Here is a 22,610-nt window from a genome sequence, read left to right as displayed (position 1 = left end):
GTGTATAGATAGATAAATAGATAGATAGATAGATAGATAGATAGATAGATATATACATATACACATACACCCACACCCACACCCACACACACATATATAGATAGATAGATAGATAGATAGATAGATAGATAGATATTTATTTATAAGTAAAGACTAAATTAAATGTTAACTGTTTCAAAGCATCAGGAAAGATATTCAAGCACTAAGTTGTGGCAAGTAAAATTTTGACTCTTAAGATGAAAACCCTCTTTGAGTGTTTTCTTTTTTTCTTTTCTGAATACCCCCAGCCCAATCTTCCCTCTTTTTTATAATCCTCCCTTCTCTTATTCCCTTTATCTCCCACTTTCCTGAAAGGTAATGTAGATTTCAACACCCAGTGAATTGTGTATATTATACAATCTTTGACCCAGTTTTGATGGAACAGTGTTTACTCATTCACTCTTATCTCCCTATCTTCCCTTTCACTATAAAAGCTTTTTTTTATTATTATTCTTTTATGTGAAATAATTTATCCCTTTGAACCATTCATTTCCCTTTATCCCACTGCATTTCACTCTCACCTCTTAATTATATTTTTAGTATCATCGTCTTCATAGTCAATTCACACCGAAATTGACTCTCTCTCTCTCTCTCTCCGTCTCGCTCTCGTCTGTTCTCTCGTCTCGTCTCTCTCGCGATCGTCTCACTCTCGCTCTCCCAGATTATAGTGAGTATATTATATATATATATATATATATATTATATAGTTATCTATAGATAATATATATATATATATATATATATATATATATATATATATATATATATATATATATATATATATATATATATATATATATATATATATATATATATATATATATATATATATATTCCTTTTAACTATCCTAGTAATGAGAAACTTCTTATAAACATCATCTTCTCATATAAGCTTGAAAACAGTTTAATTATATTAAGTCTCTTACAATTTCCCTTTTCAGGTTTATGTTTTAATATTTGTCTTAATTCTATATTTGAATAACAACTTTTATATTTGCCCCTGATCTTTTCATCAAGAATGCTTGAAAATTTTTCATTCCATAAAATACCCATGCGATTTCAAATTGTATTCTATTTTGTTCATTATTTGGGTTTTGCTTTATTTTTTCTTGATTTCTCATAAAGTCATTTGATTTAATCTCCTCTTTTTCCCACAGATCATTGACACAGAAATAAGTTTTTCCCAAGTCCTATAAAACAGACTCCTGCAATCCCTTTCTGACTAGTTATTTCACTCCCTTATAGTCTATGATCCAATAGGACTCCAGAAATAGCTGCTGTTCTGCTCCTGGTCTGTTAGAGTTTGGTCTGTATTGTCACAGTCTATGCTTGCTCCATTCTCATCTAGATAAATCAAAGAATAGGATTTCTAAAAAAAAGATGCAGATATATTTGTAATTTTAGTTAATATTGTACTAAAGTCACATTATGTTTGGAATTTTTTCCATAATATTTGGCAAGGGTTTCCTTTTTTTATTAAAAATTATTTAAAACCTCAAAATAATCCTATAATAGGGAAAATGTAAATTTTGATTAGATAAGATTATAAAGTTAATACACAAGCAAAATGAATTCAGAATCACAAAATATAAGCATTGAAAGAGACTTTAATGCTCATCTACTCCAGTTTACATTTAAAAGATGTTCCCTCCCTCACCCCAAAAAAAAATCATCTATTTGAACACTTAAAGAAAGGAAAAGCCAATATTTCTCATCAGTCAATTCCACTTTTGGACAACACTAATTGTTAGGAAGTTTTTCTTGCTATTAAGCTTAACTTGCTCTCTTAATAATGTCTAAACAGAGCAGCACTAATCCCTCCTCCACAAGACAGACTTTAAAATCCTTGAAAATAACTATGCATCTAAATTCAATCTTCTTCCTTCAGGCAAATTATGTCCAATTATTAAAAAAAATATTATATGACATGGTTTCAAATTCCTTTGCCATCTTGTTTTTTTCTTTCTTTCTTTCTTTTTTTCTTCATATTCTCAAGCTTTATAATATCTTTGAACAATGGTTCCCAGAACCAAACATAGTTCTTAGGACAGAAATCTGATAAGTATAAATCAAAGTATAAAGAGTAAAGCAAAATATAATATTATTTTTAGAAACTATGTCTATTAATTCCCAAAATTACATTAGTTTTTTGTTTAGATTTTTTTTTTATTTTTACTACTGTAGCAGATTACAGACTTTGCATTTTTATTTAAATATAGACCAAGATTTTTATATTATTATTATAATAACTATTATCTGTCCATGTTACCTGTCATGGGAAACTGAGTTTTGTTGCTTGTTTTTTTGTTTTGTTTTGTTTTGTTTTGTTTTGTTTTGTTTTTTTTGATACTCAAGCTAAGAGTTGAGTTGATCATACTAGATTTACCTTAGTGCTGTATTCTGTCAATTCCCTTTTTAGTCCAAACTTATCCACCATGTTAACAATCACAGCCAATTTCAATACTTGATAAATATGTCATGTGTGTTATCTAATTTCTTGATAAAAATATTAATGGCCTAGCACCAAGTAGAAAAACAAACAAAAAAACAAACAAAAAAAAAAAAAAAAGAAAAAGAAAAAACCACAGATATTATTCCACTAAAGGCTTTTTGAGATAAAATGTCAATGCTTATTATGCCTAGAGTCTGGCCATCTAAAAAGTTTGAATCACTTAATTGTGTTATACCCCAATCCATAGCTCTATATGTAATTGGAATTAGAAGAAAAACAGTTAATTAAAAAAAAAAATAAACATAAAGTTTTTCTTGTAAAAGACTATAGTATCAAATATATGTAAACATACATACATATGTTAGATATATACATATTTATGTAAGGGACCTTTAAATGGGCAGGCACAGTGCAACAGGAGATTTGAGTGGTCCAGAAGTATTCTCTGTGGATATAGGACTTCCCTGTGGGTGGGATCCTTGCCATATTGAGATAACTTTGTAATGGGTGATGGCTCTCTCACTGGTTGGCTGCGTGTGTGACCTCACAGGCCCTTTATAAGCCCACTGCAGACAGCAGTCACTCTCTTTAACCTGGATCCCTAGCCTGGGGTGGCCAAGCCAAGCTGATGGATAGTTGAAAGAGAGGTAAGAAGTCTGGTAGTGAACACGTGAATCTTCAGACCAGGTGTTCACTAGGGAGCTAACAAGTCAGGGTAACAAGTCAGGGCATTATGTGAGTAGGTATAATAAAGGCTTTTAAGTTTACATATGGCTGCTCTTGAGCGTGCTACCGGTTCTTGAACTATGGATTTAAGAAATCATGGCCAGAGACCTTTGAAGGCCTCAGAGGAGGCGAGCCAGGTAGAGTTGACACTGCAAAGGTCAGTGGTCAAAGGTACTCTGTTGGGCCTTGGACAGACTGGTAATAGTAACTGCCAGGAGGGCATGTTACCTATTTATACATAGATATTTATATATGTGTCTATAAGTGTGTGTGTCTACACGTACGTGTATAAGTATACACATTTATGCACACACGCTCATTGGTTTCAACTGAAAAATTGCCAGTTATTAAATGAAAAACAAATGCATTAAGTCACTAATGACAAGAGAAACACAAATCAAAACAACCCTGGGGTTCAAACTATATTTTCTAGATTGAAAATATGAAAATGAGGAAAATAGCAATTTTTGCAGGGATTAGGCTAGAATAGGCCCACAAAATACCTGTTGATGGAAGTATAAATTGCTTTGAAAAACAATTTGAAACTTTATCCCAAAAGTAATTTCATTTTACCTACCTGTTAAATCAATGGTATTTTTATTATTCATATTCCCTGGCAAAACAAGGAAAATAGAAGATAGGACTATATATGAAAAATTATTGATAGAAAAACTTCTGAATGAGCTAGAAATCAAGTTGATTTTAATCAACTGGGGAATACCCTAACAAATGGTGATATTTGAAAATAGTATACTTTTCCATCATTAATGATTAGAAATATTGCAGATTGGGAAACGGGGGAAATGTGTGTATGGACTGATTCAGTTTCATAAGAAAAATCAAAAGAACAATTTATATATTTACCATAATGATATGAGTGCAAGCAATCCAAAGTACTCCAAACATTGACTAAAGCAGTGACATTATTTATTTCAAAAAGATAATGATGAAGATCTTCCACCTATTCTATCAAGAGATATGAGGCTATTGTTACAAAACCAGAAGGAGATTATATGAGTATGCATGTATAACTATGCATATATGTATATAGTCATTAACTCCATCATTTTTATTGCACATGCAGTTTATTTTAAGGAAGTGCCCCTATTTGGTTAATGTGGTTAGGGTAATGGTGGTAGGAAGTTGATTGGGGGGTTATTTGATAGGAAATGAAAAAAATACATTTTTATTATAATAGTTTTTATTTATGCATGGGTAATTTTACAACATTCACAATTGCCAAACCTTTTGTTCTACTTTTTCTCCTTCCCCCTTGCCTAGATGTCAGGTTGACCATGTTAAATAGGTTAAAGTATAAATTAAATACAATATATATACACATGTCCAAACAGCTGTTTTGCTGTACAAAAAGAATAGGACTTTGAAATAGTGCACAATTAGCGTGTGAAAGAAATCCAATATGCAGTCAAACACAATTAGAGGGATTGGGAATTCTATGTAGTGGTTCATAGTCATTTCCTAGAGTACTTTTGCTGGGGGGTAGCTGGTTCAGTTCATTACTGCTCTATTGGAATTGATTTGGTTCATCTCATTGTTAAAGAGGGCCACATCCATCAGAATTGATCATCATATAGTATTGTTGTTGAAGTATACAATGATCTCCTGATCCTACTCATTTCACTCAGCATCAGTTCATGTAAGTCTCTCCAGGTCTTTCTGAAATCATTCCGTTGGTCATTTCTTATAGAACAATAATATACCATAATATTTATATAACACAATTTATTCAGCCATTCTCCAATTGATGGACATCCACTCAGTTTCCAGTTTCTGGCCACTACAAAGAGGGCTGCCACAAACAGTTTGCACATACAGGTCCCTTTCCCTTCTTTAAGATCTCTTTGGGATATAAGCCCAGTAGTAACACTGCTGAATCAAAGGGTATGCACAGTTTGATAACTTTTTGAGCATAGTTCCAAATCGCTCTCCAGAATGGCTGGATGTATTCACAATTCCACCAATAATGTAACAGTGTCACAGTTTCCCACAACCCCTCCAATATTCTGCATTATCTTTCCCTGTCATTATAGCCAATCTGACAGGTGTGTAGTGGTATCTCAGAGTTGTCTTAATTTGCATTTCTCTGATTAATAATGACTTGGAGCATCTTTTTATAGGACTAGAAATACTTTCAATTTCTTCATATGAAAATTGTCTGTTCATATCCTATGACCATTTATCAATTGGAAAATGCCTTGATTTCTTATAAATTAGAGTCAATTTTCTATATATTTTGGAAATGAGGCCTTTATCAGAAACTTTGACTGTAAAAATGTTTCACAATTCTAATTTCCCTTCTAATCTTATCTGCATTAGTTTCCTTTGTACAAAAACTTTTCAATTTGATATAATCAAAGTTTTCTACTTAGTGATCAATAATGATCTCTAGTTCTTCTTTGGACATAAATTCATTTCTCTTCCACAGGTCTGAGAGGTAAACTATCCTATGTTCCTCTAATTTATTTATAATCTCATTCTTTATCCCTATGTCATGAACCCATTTTGACCTGACCTTGGTGTATGGTGTTAAGTGTGGGTCAATGCCTAGTTTCTGCCATATTAATTTACAATGTCCCAGGAATTATTGTCAAACATTGAGTTCTTATTCCAAAGGCTGGGGTCCTTGGGTTTGTCAAACACTAGGTTATTAGAGTTATTGACTGTTTTTTCCTTTGGACCTAACCTATTCCGCTGATCAACTAGTCTTTTTCTTAGCCAACATCAAATGGTTTTGGTAACTGCTGTTTTATAATATAAGTTTAGATCTGGTGTAGCTAGGCCACCTTCATTTGATTTTTTTTTTCATTAATTCCCCTAAAATTCTTGACCTTTTGTTTTTCCATATGAACTTTGTTGTTATTTTTCCTAGGTCACTAAAATAGTTTTTTTTGGGATTCTAATTAGTATATCACTAAGTAAATAGATTAGTTTAAATAGTATTGTCAACTTTATTATATTTGCTCACACTATCCAACAGCAATTAGTAATTTTCCAATTGGTTAGATCAGACTTAATTTGTGTGGAAAGTGTTTTGTACTTTTACTCATATAGTTTCTGATTATCCCTTGGCAGATAGATTCCTAAATATTTTATACTATCGGTAGTTACTTTAAATAGAATTTCTCTTTGTAACTCTAACTGTTGGATTTTGTTAGTGACATAAACAAATGCTAATGATTTATGTGGGTTTATTTTGTATCCAGCAACTTTGTTAAAGGTGCAAATTATTTCTAATCGCTTTTTAGTAGAATCTTTGGTGTTCTCTAAGTATATTAGCATATCATCAGCAAAGAGTGATGATTTGCTTTCCTCATTACCTACTCTAATTCCTTTAATCTCTTTCTCCACTCTTATTGACAAACCTAGCATTTCTAATACAATAATGAATGGTAATAGTGGGCAACCTTGTTTCAGCCCTGATCTTAATGGGAATGGTTGCAGTCTTTCCCCATTACATATGATGATTACTGATGGGTTTTAAATAGATTATTTTAAGGAAAAACCCATTTATTCCTATACTCTCAAATGTTTTAAATAGAAATGGATGTTGGATTTTATCAAAAACTTTTTCTGCAGCTATTGAAATGATTATATGATTTTGTTGGTTTGGTTATTAATATGGCCAATTATACTGATAGTTTTCCTAATATTGAACCAGCCTTGCATTCCTGGTATAAATACTACTTCATCATGATGTATTATCCTGGGGATGATTTTCTATAGTCTTTTTGCTAATATCTTATTTAAGATTTTAGCATCAATATTCATTAGGGAGATTAGTCTATAGTTTTCTTTCTCTGTTTTCCACCTACCTGGTTTGGGTATCAGTACCATGTCTGTGTCATAAAAGGAATTTGGTAGGACTCCTTCATTCCCTACTTTTTTCAAATAGTTTACATAACATTGGAGCTAATAGTTCTTTGAATGTTTGGTAGAATTCACCAGTCAATCCTTCTGGACCTGGAGATTTTTTCTTAGGGAGTTGATTAATAACTTGCTTTATTTCTTTTTTTCTGAAAGGGGACTATTTAAGCAATTTATTTTCTCCTCTGTTAATCTGGAAAGCCTATATTTTTGGAAGTAGTCCTCCATTTCACTTAGTTTATCAAATTTATTGGCATAAAGTTGGGCAAAGTAAGTCATTATTTCTCTAATTTCCTCTTCATTGGTGGACAGTTCCCCATTTTCATTTTTAAGATTAACGATTTGATTTTCCTCTCCTTTTTCTAATAAGATTTACCAAAGGGTTATCCATTTTATTGTTTTTTTCATAAAACCAACTCTTAGTTTTATTTATTAGTTCAATAGATTTTTTATTTTGTTGTTCTTTGTTTTTTTTTTACTTTCAATATTATTAATTTCTCCTTTTAATTTTAGAATTTCAAGTTTAGTATTTGATTGGGGTTTTTTAATTTGGTCTTTTTCTAGCTTTCTAATCTGCAAGCCCAATTCATTGATCTTCTCTTTCTCTATTTTCTTCAAGTAAACCTCTAAAGATATAAAATTTCCTCTTATTACCGTTTTAGCAGCATCCCACAAATTTTGGTATGTTGTCTCATTGTTGCCATTATCTTGAGTGAAATTATTAATTGTGTCTTTTTTGATGTTTCACCCAATCATTTTTTAAAGATGAGATTATTTAGTTTTCAATTACTTTTTGATTTATTTGCCACTAACTTTCTGTTGAATGTAGTTTTTATTGCATAGTGATCTGAAAAGAAAGCCTTTACTATTTCTTCCTTCCTGCATTTAATTTTGAGATCTTTATGTTCTAATATATATTAAATTTTTGTATACGTTCCATGAACTGCTGTTAAGAAAGTATACTCCTTTCTGTCACCATTCACTTTTCTCCAAAGATCTATCATACCCAATTTTCCTAATATTTGATTTACCTCTTTAATTTCTTTCTTATTTGTTTTGTGGTTTGATTTATCTAATTCCAAAAGTGCAAGGTGGAGATCTCCCACTATTATAGTTTTGTTGTCTATTTCTTCTTGCAACTCTCTTACCTTCTCCTTTTGGAAGTTAGATGCTATACCACTTGATGCATATATGTTTAGTATTGATATTGCTCCATTGTCTATGCTACCCTTTAGCAAGATATAGTTTCCTTCCTTATCTCTTTTGATTAGATCAATATTTGCTTTTGCTTGATCTGAGATAAGGATGGCTACCCCTGCTTTTTTTTATTTCACTTGAAGCACAATAGATTCTGCTCCAGCCTTTTACCTTTACTCTGTAAGTATCTCCCTGCTTTAAATGTGTTTCCTGTAAACAACATATTGTAGGGGTCTGACTTTTGATCCAGTCTGCTATCCATCTCCACTTAATGGGAGAATTTATCCCATTCATATATATAGTTAAAATGATTAATTCTGTATTTCCTTCCATCATATTATCCCCAGATTAGTTTTTTTTTTTCTTGCCCTCCCTGAACCCTTTCCCCAGTATTAAACTTATGAGTCCCACTTGTGTCATGCAGCCCTCCCTCTTTAGTATCCCTCCGTCCTCCCTTTAAATCCCTTTCTCTTTCGTGTTCCCTTTCCTTATTACTCTTTTCCTTTTCCCTTTTCCTCTCCCCCTTTTTAATGAGGTGAGAGAGAATTTTCTGTAAAACAAATATGTCAATTTGTTTATCTTTGAACGAATTCTGATGAGAGTAAGGTTCATATAATGTTCCTCCCCCTTTATAACTTCCCTCCAATATGATATCTTTCTTTGACTATTTGTGGGATGTAGTTTCCCTCTTTTTATCTCCCCTTTCCCCTTTTTCTGACACTATCCCCTATCCATTTCTACTTCCTTTTTTTTTTTTTTTGTTATATCAGTAAAATCAAATTATACATGTAGTCTTAGTGTATATCCACAACAGAATTACAATTGTCAAGAGTTCCTTTTACCTTTTTCTGCTTCTCTTGAGTCCTATGTTTGGAGATAATTTTTTTTGTTTATATTGTTGTTTTTTTTTTTTTTTTTTCTTTTCTTTTCTTTTTTTTTTTTCCTTAGAAACATATAGAATTCATCTGTTTCATTAAATGTCCATCTTCTTCTATGGAAGAAAATGCTAAACTTAGCTGGGTAGTTTATTCTTGGCAGCATTTGCCTTTTAGAATATCACATTCCAGGCCCTTTGATCCTTTAATGGAGGGGCAGCCAGATCTTGATTTGACCCTTATTGTGGCACCTTAATATTTGAATTGTTTTTTTTTTTTTTTTTCCTGGCTGCTTGTAATATTTTTTCCTTAATCTGATAGTTTTGAAATTTGGCCACAATATTCTGTGGATTTTTTAAAGGGTCTTTTTCAAAAGGTGTTCAATGATTTATTTCAATGCCCTTTTTACCTTCTGGTTCTATTACCTCTGGGCAGTTCTCTTTGATGATTTCCTACAAAATAATATCTAGGTTCTTTTTTTCATCATTATTTTAGGGAAGTCCAATAATCCTCAGATTATTTCTCCTAGATCTATTTTTGAGATCTGTCATTTTGGCAAGTAGATATTTGACATTTTTCTCCAGATTTTCATTTTTTTTTGGTTTTGCTTGACTGGTTCTTTGTGTCTCAATGAATCATTCACTTCTATTTGTTTATTTCTGATTTTTAATGAATTGTTTTCTTCATTACCTTTTTTTAACTTCTTTTTGAATATGTCCAATTGAGTGTTTAAATGAGTTGCCTTGCTGTATGGATTTTTTTTTCTATTTGACTAATTTTGTTTTTTAGTGAGTTATTTTCCTTTTCCAATTCACAAATCCTACTTTCCTGTGATTTCTTTACCTTTTCCAATTCAGAAATTCTGTTTCCCTGAACTTCCTGTGAATTCTTTACCTTTTCCAATTCACATTTCAAGAAGCTGTTTATCTTTTCCACTTCACATTTCAGGAGATTGTCACTCTCTTGCATAACTTCTCTTTCCTTTCCCCAGTTTTCTTCTAATTCTCTTTTGAGATTTTTAATAGTCTCTTCTAGGAGAGCATTATTTGGAGTATTGTCTGGAGGTTGTCTGCTATTAGTCTTCTTGGGGTTGGAAACCTGCTCTCTTTCTGTATAGAAACAATCTTTTTCTTCATTTTTTTTACTCATTTTTTAAAGCCTTTAGGGTCTGCCTTCAGGGCAAGGAGGTTAGCAGCTTCATTTGCAGAGCCAGGATGGGTATATGGTTAGTAACTTTCCTCTCAATGGGCTGCAAGGAATGGAAGAGCAGTGGGAGGGCTCTGGAAAGAGCTCCACATGATAGTAGGCCTGGATATCAAGTGCCCTGCCAGGAGCCCCGCTGTGAGGTTTAGTGACTTCCTTGGGGCTAGAGGTTAAGCAGCAAAACTATCACTGCCCCCCCCAAAAAAAAACGCCTACTTTTGGTATTAGTTAGCAGTTGCTCTATCCCTCACCACACCGGAAGTTTATCTGCCTGGGCAGTGCAGTCAATCTGGGGAAATTCCACTACCCAGGCTGAGCCCCACACTGTGCAGATGAAAGTCTGCCCCAGGCTTGTCCCTGCTGTCTGTGACTGCCCCCAAACAAGAGCCCCTATCTGCAGAATGCCATGAAAATCTGTGTTATGGTCTGTGCTGAGTCACTTCAGGTCCTGGGTGGATGCAGCCAGATCCTCTCAGACTCTGCTGTCCCTCAGTGTACCTACCCACTACTCTAGGCTCCAACTTTTCTGCTGGTCCACTACTGTGCCACCAAAGCAAAGCAGTCAGGCTGTGGTAGAGGGCTCTATGTAAACCTTCCAACAACAGAGGCTGCCCTGCTTCTGATTCTATCCCTGCCCTGGACTGGTCTACTCCCACCAGTCAGGACAAACCTTTTCTGGCGATATTCCAGATTATCTTTGGCTGGTGAGTTGTTGTACTTCCAATCTTTGTGAACCTTACCAGTCTAGCACTATTTTTAAAGATGATTTTAAAAATTAGTAATAAGGGTGAGAGGAGCTCAGATTCTCATATGTGCCCTCTGTGCCATCTTGGCTCTGCCCCCCCAAAAAAAAGTATTTAAAACCATTACTGAAAAATAAATTATGGTTTAGCCTGAAGGTTTATAAATATGTCTTTCAGCAAACATTTTGACATTGTTTATTTTCTTTAAAAAAAAAAAAAAATAAATAAATATATATATATATATATATACATATATATATATATATATATATATGGGAAACCTCAAATAGCTGCATATTAATGCAAATAATTCCATCTGTGGAATAATTCCAAATCCCACTATTTGTACATAGTTTTGAAAAATATGGTGATTGATTTAATATCAATGAAGTTAAGTAGTGCAAATTCAGAAATTGCAATCACTTCATGTAATGTGACCCAAATTGGGACATAGATTATTAGTGTTTTGGAACAATATTGCATATGGTTTTTAATAGTGTAAAATTTTTTTGAGAATTTTTGTTCGTATCTATTGGTCACACACACACACACACACACAAAAACAGTTTAGAGAGAGAGATGTTTCTTTATTTATAACAAACAAAGCAAAAACTTAGTATTTTATTGTAATTAAGAAAAAAGTAGCTAGCAGATCTCAATTCAGATGACTATTATATTTCTGCTAGAAGGAAAGACTAGAACCGAAACTATTTTAAAAGTACAATCATTCTATATCACACTTTGCATAGAAATATTAAATAAACTTTGATTAATTAAATATTTTTTTGTAAGTTGACAAAGATATCTAAGAACTTTGAAATGATTATATCCTGATAAAATCTAATTATAAAACTTCCAATTAATTGTAACCATTTGCTGAATTCTTTCAATCTTAGTAATGGTATACTTTTATGTTTACTTTTGTAGGAAAATATTATTTGTCCCTTATTTGATTCATATTATATACTGAATATTTATTTTACCACACACTCTGGGAAGATCCAAATATAAAACATTATCTAAGTCATGAGTAAAATTATCCTAAATTTTTTGGTGTTAGAATTTTAATTCTTCTAATTGTAGGAAGCTTTTCTTTTTTCATCTCTTAACTTGATCTGTAAGCACATGGATTGATATAGATTAGGAATGGCTTGTTATATCAGAACTTCTACTCCATTCCTTTATTTTATAATACAATCATAAAATTAAGTAAATAATTATATAATGTCTATATATAATATTATGTTACATACACACATACAATAAAATAGGTTAACGTTTTATTTCTTGAGAGAATGGAGCTTACGTTATCTAAGATGGAAGTGTAGTAAAAATTCAAGTGCTTCATCCCATTGATAATTGACTTGGAAGTTTGATCAATTTTTTGACTGAAACGTATTTGCTCTTACTGAAACAATCCGGTGACCTTTAGTTGTTTAATGAGCTCCATATATGAGTTATATTGAATATAGGTACTTAATTGTCTTTAGTCATAAGTCAGCTCAGAAGTTTTCAAATCTTGACAAACACCAACCTCAACCTCTCTAAAACACCAGCATAACTTGGTCAATTTTTTTTTTCAAATAACAAAACTAAGTCTTATGAAAGTTAATTGACTCTATAATTCATAAGTTACATACATGAAAGTTGAAAGTAGGTCCTCTTTATTGAATTTCAGAATGTTTACTGACATTTTTTTCTTTTTAATGGAATTACAAAATACTACAGGGTAACCATTATGCATATATGTACACCAAACTTCCTATGCAGTGAAACCACCTTAATCACCTAAGGTTATTGTTCTGGTAACTGGGTTGCTGTGAATTCCTCAGTTAAAGCCAATTGAAATAATTCCTGTAAGGAATTGGAATCTTTAAGGGTCTTGTGTAAGAGGCCAAACCTAAAATAAATGATGAATAAGACCAGAAAGTGAAAGAGAAGAGGTAGGCATTAGGATATCATTAACCAAGGCAATGAGTTGGGAGATGTAATGTCATATTTGGGGATCTATATATGGGATCTTTGGCTGTAACATAAAGTGATGGAGATGAAGATTAAATCCAGAATGTGTGGAACTTTAAATGAGAAAAGATTCTTTATTTTGTATTATAACCAACAGAGAATCATAGAAGGAGAAAACTCAAGAGAAACCTAAAGAAAAGACAGTCTAGAGTATTCTCAAGAGATTTTTCTCCAGAGATGAAGAGTTCATGTTGATTGAGAGAACTCCTAAGTAAAAAATTAAGTTATCAAGGGCATTAATTGATAATTAACTGGGGCTACTGATTTTATAAAAACAAATAAACTCTGACTGAAAGAAAAGATAACAAGTATATATTAGAGAAAACAGAAGAAGAAGTTCTCTCAATAGGAGTAAAACAACTCAGCTCAATCATGAGTGAGAGATTTCTAAAATTCACTCAAGAGGAAGTTTCCAAAGAGAAGCAAGCTGGAGATATGGACATAATGGAGACTTTCAGATTCTCTTATTTCTTCCAAGATTCTTTTCCTTCAATATCTTAAATTTGGGCTGGCCTCATCTATCTCCTGTTTCCAAGCCGAAAGCCAGAAGCACCTGAAGAGATTAGTAGACATGATGTAACTCAAAGCCCAGAGTGGGGAGAGGAATAAGAACTCACCAAAGAAGGCAGAAGACTATAGGTCTATTGTTTTTACCAACCTTGCTTTAACTTTTAAGCAGTGCAAACATACATATGCATCAATTAGGAGAGAGACCCATTCTAATGAGCTTTGAGACTCTATATATAATATTTTGTCTTTAAGGCTTTGTACAGTATAGCTCTCATGGCTGGAATTTATTCCCACCTTTGCCTCATTAGAGGCAAGCTCTCATAGGAAATCCTTTCCAAAACTTTAAACTCCTAATTTATAGTATTCTTCTAAATATAGCAATTATTCTTTGTACATAATTTTATTCATTTATCTACATACCTGTTTTTCCCCCATCACCCACAAAATTAAGTTCCTTGAGTGTAGGGATTAAAAAAAACAAACAAACAAACAAAACAAACAAAACAAACAAACAAAAAAAAACTTTATTGTTCAACACTGTGTAAAATGTACAACAGACTCTCAAAGTTCTTTTTAAAATGTTTCTCCTTAATTCAGTATTTTATTTTTCCTAGTTATATGTAAAAGCTATATTTAAAATATAATTTTGAAATGTTGAAAATTAGATTGCATTTAATCCTTCTCCACCTATGCCCCAATAAGAATGCAAGCAATTTCATGTGGGTTATACATTTGCAGGTATTTCCTGCATGATAGTCATATTATAAAATAAAATATAGAACAACAACAAATCCCTAAAGAAAAATAAAGATAAGAGTATGTTCCAATCTGCATTTAGACCTCATTGGTTCTATTTCTGGGAATTGATAGCATTTTTACAATAAGTCCCTAAGAGTTATCTTGGAACATTATGTTGTTGTAAATAGATATGCCATTCAAATATGATCATCTTAAAATATGACATAGTACACAGTATGTTTCACTTTTAATTAATTCATGGAAATCTTTCCAGGTTCTTTTGTGAGCATCCTGCTCATCACTTCTTAGATCACAATAGCATAATCAGGAATCACAATTTAATTAGCCACTGCCCAACTGATGAGCATCCACTCAATTGCCAAGTCTTTGCCCCCTTTAAAAAGAGCTACTATAAATATTTATGTATATAAAGGTCTTTTTTTTTCCTTTTTATCTTTTTTTATAAATCTCTTTTAGGGTATAGACCTAATAGTAGCATAGCTAGAGAAAAGGAAATAATTGATTTAGGGCAAAAGTTCCAAATTGCTCAATAGCAAGGTTGAATCAGTTCACAACTCCACTAAATAGTGAATTAATGTCTCATTTTCTCTATGTGTCGTCCAACACTAGTGATTTTACTTTTCTAATCTATTAGCCAATCTAATAAATATGTGGTATTATTTTAGAGGTGTTTTAATTTTTATTTCTTCAATAAATACTGAGTTACAGCACCATTTATTTGGATATGGATAACTATAATTACTTTACCTTAAAATTATTCAAATTTTTTGATCATTTATTAGTTGGGGAATGGCTCTCATCTTTAAAAAAGTTGATTCCATTGTCTATATGTTTGAGAAATGAGACTTTTATCAGAGAAACTTGCTTCAATGTAATTCTCTTTTTTATATTTTATTTATAATTTTTGACAGCATATATGCATGAGTAATTTTTTATAACATTATCCCTTGTATTCATTTTTCCAAATTATCTACTCCCCCCCTCTATTCCCTTCCCTTGATGACAAGCAGTCCCATACATTTTACATGTGTTACAATATAACCCAGATACGATATATGTGTGTAAATACCATTTTCTTGTTGCACATTAAGTATTAGATTCTGAAGATATAAGTAACCTGGGTAGATAGACAGTAGTGCTAACAATTTACATTCACTTCCCAGTGTTCCTTCTCTGGGTGTAGTTGATTCTGTCCATCATTGATCAACTGAGCGTGAGTTGGATCTTCTTTATGTTGAAGATATCCACTTCCATCAGAATACATCTTCATACAACATTGAAGTGTACAGCGATCTTCTGGTTCTATTCATTTCACTCAGCATCAGTTGATGTAAGTCTCTCCAAGCCTCTCTGTATTCCTCCTGCTGGTCATTTCTTACAGAGCAATAATATTCCATAACCTTCATATTCTATAATTTACCCAACCATTCTCTAACTGATGGACATCCATTCATCTTCCAGTTTCTAGCTACAACAAAAAGAGCTGCCACAAATATTTTGGCACATACAGGTCTTTTTCCACTCTTTAGTATTTCTTTGGGATATAAGCCCAATGGCAGACTTGTATGAGCTGTCATTATCTCCTTGCTACAGTTCTTCCCTAAGCTTGAGCCATATTCCTTTAAATTATGTTTCTACTTATAAGAAAAAACTGTTTGCAGGTTAAGGTGTTTGATCAAATGTTCCTTTTTCACACCTAAGAAAATTCCCTTGTCCAAAATATTTTAAGTCTATTGGGACAATTGATGATGATAATCAATTGGCAAAGCACAGACTGAGGATTCAACTATTGTAGCAAAACAGTCTCCAACCCCCATAAAGGTGGTGAAAACCATCAGAATCTCCTAGAACTTGGAGAGAAATGCAGAAACTACTTTCAGGCAAATTAAATAGCTAGTGTAATTGTGAATATGTGGTAACAGCAAGAAAACGTTCTACAGTGTATTATATAAAACATTCTTCAAGTTAATTTTTTTTCTGTTCTCTCTCAATGTTTTCCATCAATGCAAAACAAATGTCTCATCCTCTGAAAAAAAAAACAGGCAAGCATAAAGTAAAGGTAAGGTATACTGAGTTTAAATGTATTACATGTGAACTTTGGCTTTATTGTGCAGGGATCAGATTTGTCATGTTCTTCGTCCTCAACATCCTCTCCCTCAGAGATTTTTCTATGTGAGAGTTTTAATTTATTTAATTTTTAAGTTGGAATATTTTAGGAATTACATATCAAAGTTGTTGTTCTTCTATGTCCTTTCTAGAAGAGGACCAATGACCTCAGGAAAGGAATATTGTGGCTTGCAAGTTAATTAAATTTAAGTGAATCAGTTTTGTTTAATTCACTAACTTCATTCTCTTCTGCAGAGTCATCTGAGTGTAATAGGAAGATATAGAGCACAATGACCACATACGGCCTTTTATCCAGAAGGAGATGTTGATTCTTTTAAGTTGAGATTCTTTCCCAGGGTTCCGTTTCTCTGAGGCAACCCATTCAGTCATTAAGGCTATGCAAAAATAAGTTTTAAAATGTCCTCTTTTCATTTTTTTTTTTTATTTTTTAAAGTTATGATAAAATAAATAAATAGGAAAGAAAATCAAATCCCAAACCTAAGTTGCCTAGTGAATTATAAATGGTTAAAACTTATATTTATTTTGAGAGTACCCAATGGTATGACTTTCTATTTGAACAGAAGAAGAGTAGAGTGAGGGGGAGGAAAAAAAAGGGGGAAGAGGAGGAGGAAGAAAGGAGAAGGGAAGAGTAAAAGCAGGAGGGGGAAATGAAAAATAAGATGTGAAAGAAGTAAGAATGAGAAAAAAGGAGGGGGAAAAGAAGGTAGAGGAGGAATTAGCAACATTTCCCAACTACAACTGGCCAGTTGGGTCCTCAGAAGCATTCCTATTAAGACTACAGAAAAAAAGACTGAATGTACTTTGTAGTTAATATGCAATAGAAGCAGATTGTTCCCAAAATACAGTAGAAAAAATCAATATGTGCCAATTCCCTTGTTTTTCAGGGACAAATAGTAAGCATATTCTATTTAAGTGATGCCATTTTTGTGGTTTTAGCATTCACAAATCTTTATTAAATAGTGTATTTATGTATATCCAGTGTCATTATGTAAACTATAATTAATAAATGTTTTAAAAGTGTTCATTAATTTTAAACTTTACTTTCACATATCTCCATATAACCCTTCAACAAAAAATTTTTTTTTTCCACTTTATCTGTCAAGATTTCTCAATTTACCAACATGTGCTACCATTTTGGGCTTTGCAGAGTGAAATAGTCAGTGAACATATTTGCCCCTTTTTTTTAATCTGTCTTTTGTGATTCTAATTTCATTCTTCCCCCTCAGCAGTTTGAATAACCTCTTTTTTTAATAAGCAATAACATCATAGGTTTGTAGATACCACTTCATCTAGTTAAATTTTCTCATTTTACCAGCTCTTACTGAGACCCTTTGAATTGAAGTGACTTGTAAAGTCACGTAAATAGGAAGTAGTAGTGAAAGGATTATATGAAAACTCAACAATATTTCTATCTAATCTGTTTCCAATACATTATTAATTTTTTTTCTAGTTTCTGCTTCATACAATGATGTCTACTAAAATTAATAAACACATACACATATATGTGTAAATTACTTTTGCTTCAGAAACTTTTTTTGTTTATTGTATTATTGTAATCAAGAATAACTGGGCTTTAATTTACCAATATAAAATATTAAACAGACAATAATTAATTTTATGACATTCCTATCAAATGAATTTCTTACTAACATCATGATAGTAATCATATGCTTTAGAGTAGAGGACATCATCATTATCATCATTATGCTTATTTTTTAATTAATTTTGTAATTATAATTTTTTGATAGTACATATGCATGAGTAACTTTTTTTATAATTTTGCCAAATTTCCCTCTCCCTCACTCTACTCCCTCCCCTAAATGACAGGCAACCCTATACATATTAAATGAGTTAGATAAGAAACTACATAAAATATATGTGTGTAAATCCCATTTTCTTGTTGCACATTAAGTATTAGATTCCGAATGTATAAGTAACCTGGGTAGAAAGAAAGTAATGCAAACAATTTACATTCAATTCTCAGTATTCCTTCTCTGGGTGTAGCTGTTTCTGTCCATCATTGATCAACTGGAAGTGAGTTGGGTATTCTTTATATTGAAGATACCCACTTCCATCAGAATATATCTTCATACATTATTGTTGTTCAAGTGTATAGTGATCTTCTGGTTCTTCTCATTTCACTCAGTATCAATTCATGTAAGTCTCTCCAAACCTCTCTGTATTCATCCTGCTGGTCATTTCTTACAGAGCAATAATATTTCATATTATTCATATACAATAATATACCCAACCATTCTCCAATTGATGGACATCCATTCAACTTCCAGTTTCTAGCCACTACAAAAAAGCTGCAACAAATATTTTGGCACATACAGGTCCCTTTCTCATCTTTAGTATTTCTTTTGGTTAAAAGCCCAGTTAAAAGCACTGCTGGATCAAAGGGTATGCACAGTTGGATAACTTTTTGGGCATAATTCCAGATTGCTCTCCAGAATGGTTGGATTCTTTCACAACTCCACCAACAATGCATGAGTGTCCCAGTTTTCCCACATCCCCTCCAACATTCATCATTATTTGTTCCTGTCATCTTAGCCAATCTGACAGGTGTGTAGTGGTATTGCAGAGTTGTCTTAATTTGAATTTCTCTGATCAGTAGAGATTTGGAACACTCTTTTATAAGAGTGGATATAGTTTCAATTTCATCATTTTAGAATTGTCTGTTCATATTCTTTGACCATTTATCAATTTGAGAATGGTTTGATTTCTTATAAATTAAGGTTAGTTCTCTATATATTTTGGAAATGAGACCTTTATAAGAATATCTAACTGTAAAAATGTTTTCCCAATTTGTTACTTCCTTTCTAAACTTGTTTGTGTTAGTTTTGTTTGTACAGAAACTTTTTAGTTTGGTGTAATCAAAATCTACTATTTTGTGATCAATAATGATCTCTAGTTCTCCTCTGGTCATAAATTCCTTGCTCCTCCACAGGTCTGAGAGGTAGACTATTCTGTTCCTCTAATCTATTTATGATCTCATTCTTTATGCTTAAATCATGGACCCATTTTGATCTTATCTTGCTATATAATTTCTGCCATACTAATTTCCAGTTTTCCCAACAGCTTTTTTTTTTTTTTCAAATAATGAATTCTTATCCCAAATGTTGGTATCTTTGGGTTTTTCAAGCACTAGATTGCTATAGTTGTACCCTATTTTGTCCTGTGTACCTAATCTCTTCCACTGATTGACAAGTCTATTTCTTAGCCAATACCAAATGGTTTTGGTGACTGCTGCTTTATAATATTGCTTTAGATCAGGCACAGCTAGACCACTTTCATCTGACTTTTTTTTTTCATTAGTTCCCTTGCAATTCTCGATCTTTTATTCTTCCATATGAATTTTGTTGTTATTTTTTCTAGGTCAATAAAATAGTTTCCTGGGAGTCTGATTGGTATACCCCTAAATAAATAGACTAGTTTGGGGAGCATTGTCAACTTTATTATATTCGCTCGGCCTATCCAGGAGCACTAAATGGCTTTCCAATTATTTAAATCTGACTTTATTTTTGTGGCAAGTGTTTTGTAATTTTGCTCATATAATTGTGACTTTTCCATGGTAGATGGATTCCCAAATATTTTATACTCTCAACATTTGTTTTGAATGGAATTTCTCTTTATATCTCTTGCTGTTGCATTTTGTTGTTGAGGAATAAAAATGCTGAGGATTTATGTGGATTTATTTTGTATCCAGCAACTTTGTTAAAGTTGTTAATTATTTCTAATAACTTTTTATTGAATATCTGGATTTCTCTAAGTATATCATCATATCATCTGCAAAGAGTGATAATTTGATTTCTTCATTACCTAATCTTATTCCTTTAATCTCTTTCTGGACTCTTATTGCCGAGGTTAGCATTTCTAATACAATATTGAATAGGAATGGTAATAGTGGGCAAACTTGTTTCACTCCTGATCTTACTGGGAAAGGTTCCAGTTTGTCTCCATTACATATTATGCTTCCTAACAGTCTTAAATATGTGCTCCTGACTATTTTAAGGAATAGTCCATTTATTCCTATACTCTCAAGTGTTTTTAGTAGGAATGGATGTTGTATTTTATCAAACACTTTTTCTTCATCTACTGATAGGATCACATGGTTTTTATTAATTTGATTATTAATATGGTCAATTATACTAATAGTTTTCCTAATATTAAACCACCCCTGCATTCCTGGCATATATCCTACTTGATCATATTGTATTATCCTGGGGATGATTTTCTGAAGTCTTTTTGCTAATATCTTATTTAAAATTTTGGCATCAATATTCCTTAAGGAGATTGGTCTGTAGTTTTCTTTCTCCATTTTCAACCTGCCTAATTTAGGTATCAGTATCATGTTTGTGTCATAAAAGGAGTTTGGTAAGGCTCCTTCATCCCCTATTTTTTCAAATAGTTTATATAACATTGGGGCTAATTCTTCTTTAAATGTTTGGAAGAATTCACATGTAAATCCATCTGGTCCTGGGGATTTTTTCCTGGGGAGATGATTAATAGCTTTTTCTATTTCTTTTTCTGAAATGGGAAGATTTAAGAAGTTCACTTCCTCCTCTGTTAATTTAGGAAACCTATATTTTTGGAGGAAGTCATCCATTTCAGTTCAGTTATCAAATGTATTGGCATAAAGTTGAGCAAAGTAACTCATTATTTTTCTAATTTCCTCTTCATTGGTGGAAAGATCCCACTTTTCATTTGTAAGACTAAGAATTTGATTTTCCTCTTTCCTTTTTCTGATCAGATTTATTTGTTTTTTTCATAAAACCAACTCTTAGTTTTATTTATTAATTCATTACTTTCTTTACTTTCAATATTACTGATTTCTCCTTTCAATTTTAGAATTTCAAGTTTAATTTTTGGTTAGGGGGTTTTAATTTGGTCTTTTTCTAGCTTTTTAAGTCACAGGCCCAATTAATTAATCTTCTCTTTCTCTATTTTATTCAAGTAAGCCTCTAACTATATATAATTTCCCCTTATTGCTGCTTTAGCTGCTTCACACATATTTTGGTATGATGTCTCATTATTATCATTATCTTGGGTGAAATTATTAATTGTTTCTATAATTTCCTCTTTTACCCAGTCATTTTTTAAGATGAGATTATTTAGTTTCCAATTATATTTTGGTCTATGTGCCCCTAACTTCTTATTGAATTTAGTTTTTATTGCATTGTGATCTGAGAAGAAGGCATTTACTATTTCTGACTTCCTGCATTTAATTCTGAGATCTTAATGTCCTAATATATAGTCATTTTTTGTAGAGATTCCATGAACTGCTGAGAAGAAAGTATACTCCTTTCTATCAGCATTCATTTTTCTCCTAAGATCTATCATACCTAGTTTTTCTAATGTTCTATTTATCCATTTAATGTATTTCTTATTTGTTTTGTGATTTGATTTATCTAATTCTGAGAGTGCAAGTTTTAGATCTCCCACTATTATAGTTTCCTGTCTATTTCTTCTTGCAACTCTCTTAACTTTTTTTTAGGAAGTCAGATGCTATACCACTTGGTGCATATATGTTTAGTATTGATAGGGCTTCATTGTCTATGCTACCTTTTAGCAGGATATAGTTTCCTTCTTTATCTCTTTTAATTAGATCAATTTCTGCTTTTGCTTGATCTGAGATAAGGATGGCTACCCCTGCTTTTTTGGCTTTACCTGAAGCATAATAGATTCTGCTCCAACCTTTTACCTTTACTCTGTATGTATCCCTGCTTTAAGCATGTTTCCTGTAAACAACATAGTGTAGGGTACTGACTTTTGATCCAGTCTGCTATCCTCCTCTGTTTAATGGGAGAGTTTATCCCATTCACATTTACATTTAAAATGACTAATTCTGTATTTCCTGCCATCATATTATTCCCTGATTATACTTTTTTTTTTCCTTGTCCCCCCTGAACCCCTTCCCCAGTATTTAATTTATGGACCCCACTTGTGAGGCACAGCCCTCCCTTTTTAGTATCCCTCCCCCCTCCTTTTAAGTCTCTTCCCCTTTCTTGCACCCTTCAATTATTCCCCTTTTTCTTTTTCCCTTTTACAATCCCCCCTTATAATAAGGTG

Source organism: Sminthopsis crassicaudata, chromosome 4, assembly GCF_048593235.1.
Source record: "Sminthopsis crassicaudata isolate SCR6 chromosome 4, ASM4859323v1, whole genome shotgun sequence".
Taxonomy (NCBI): domain Eukaryota; kingdom Metazoa; phylum Chordata; class Mammalia; order Dasyuromorphia; family Dasyuridae; genus Sminthopsis; species Sminthopsis crassicaudata.
This window is presented reverse-complemented; position numbering follows the sequence as displayed.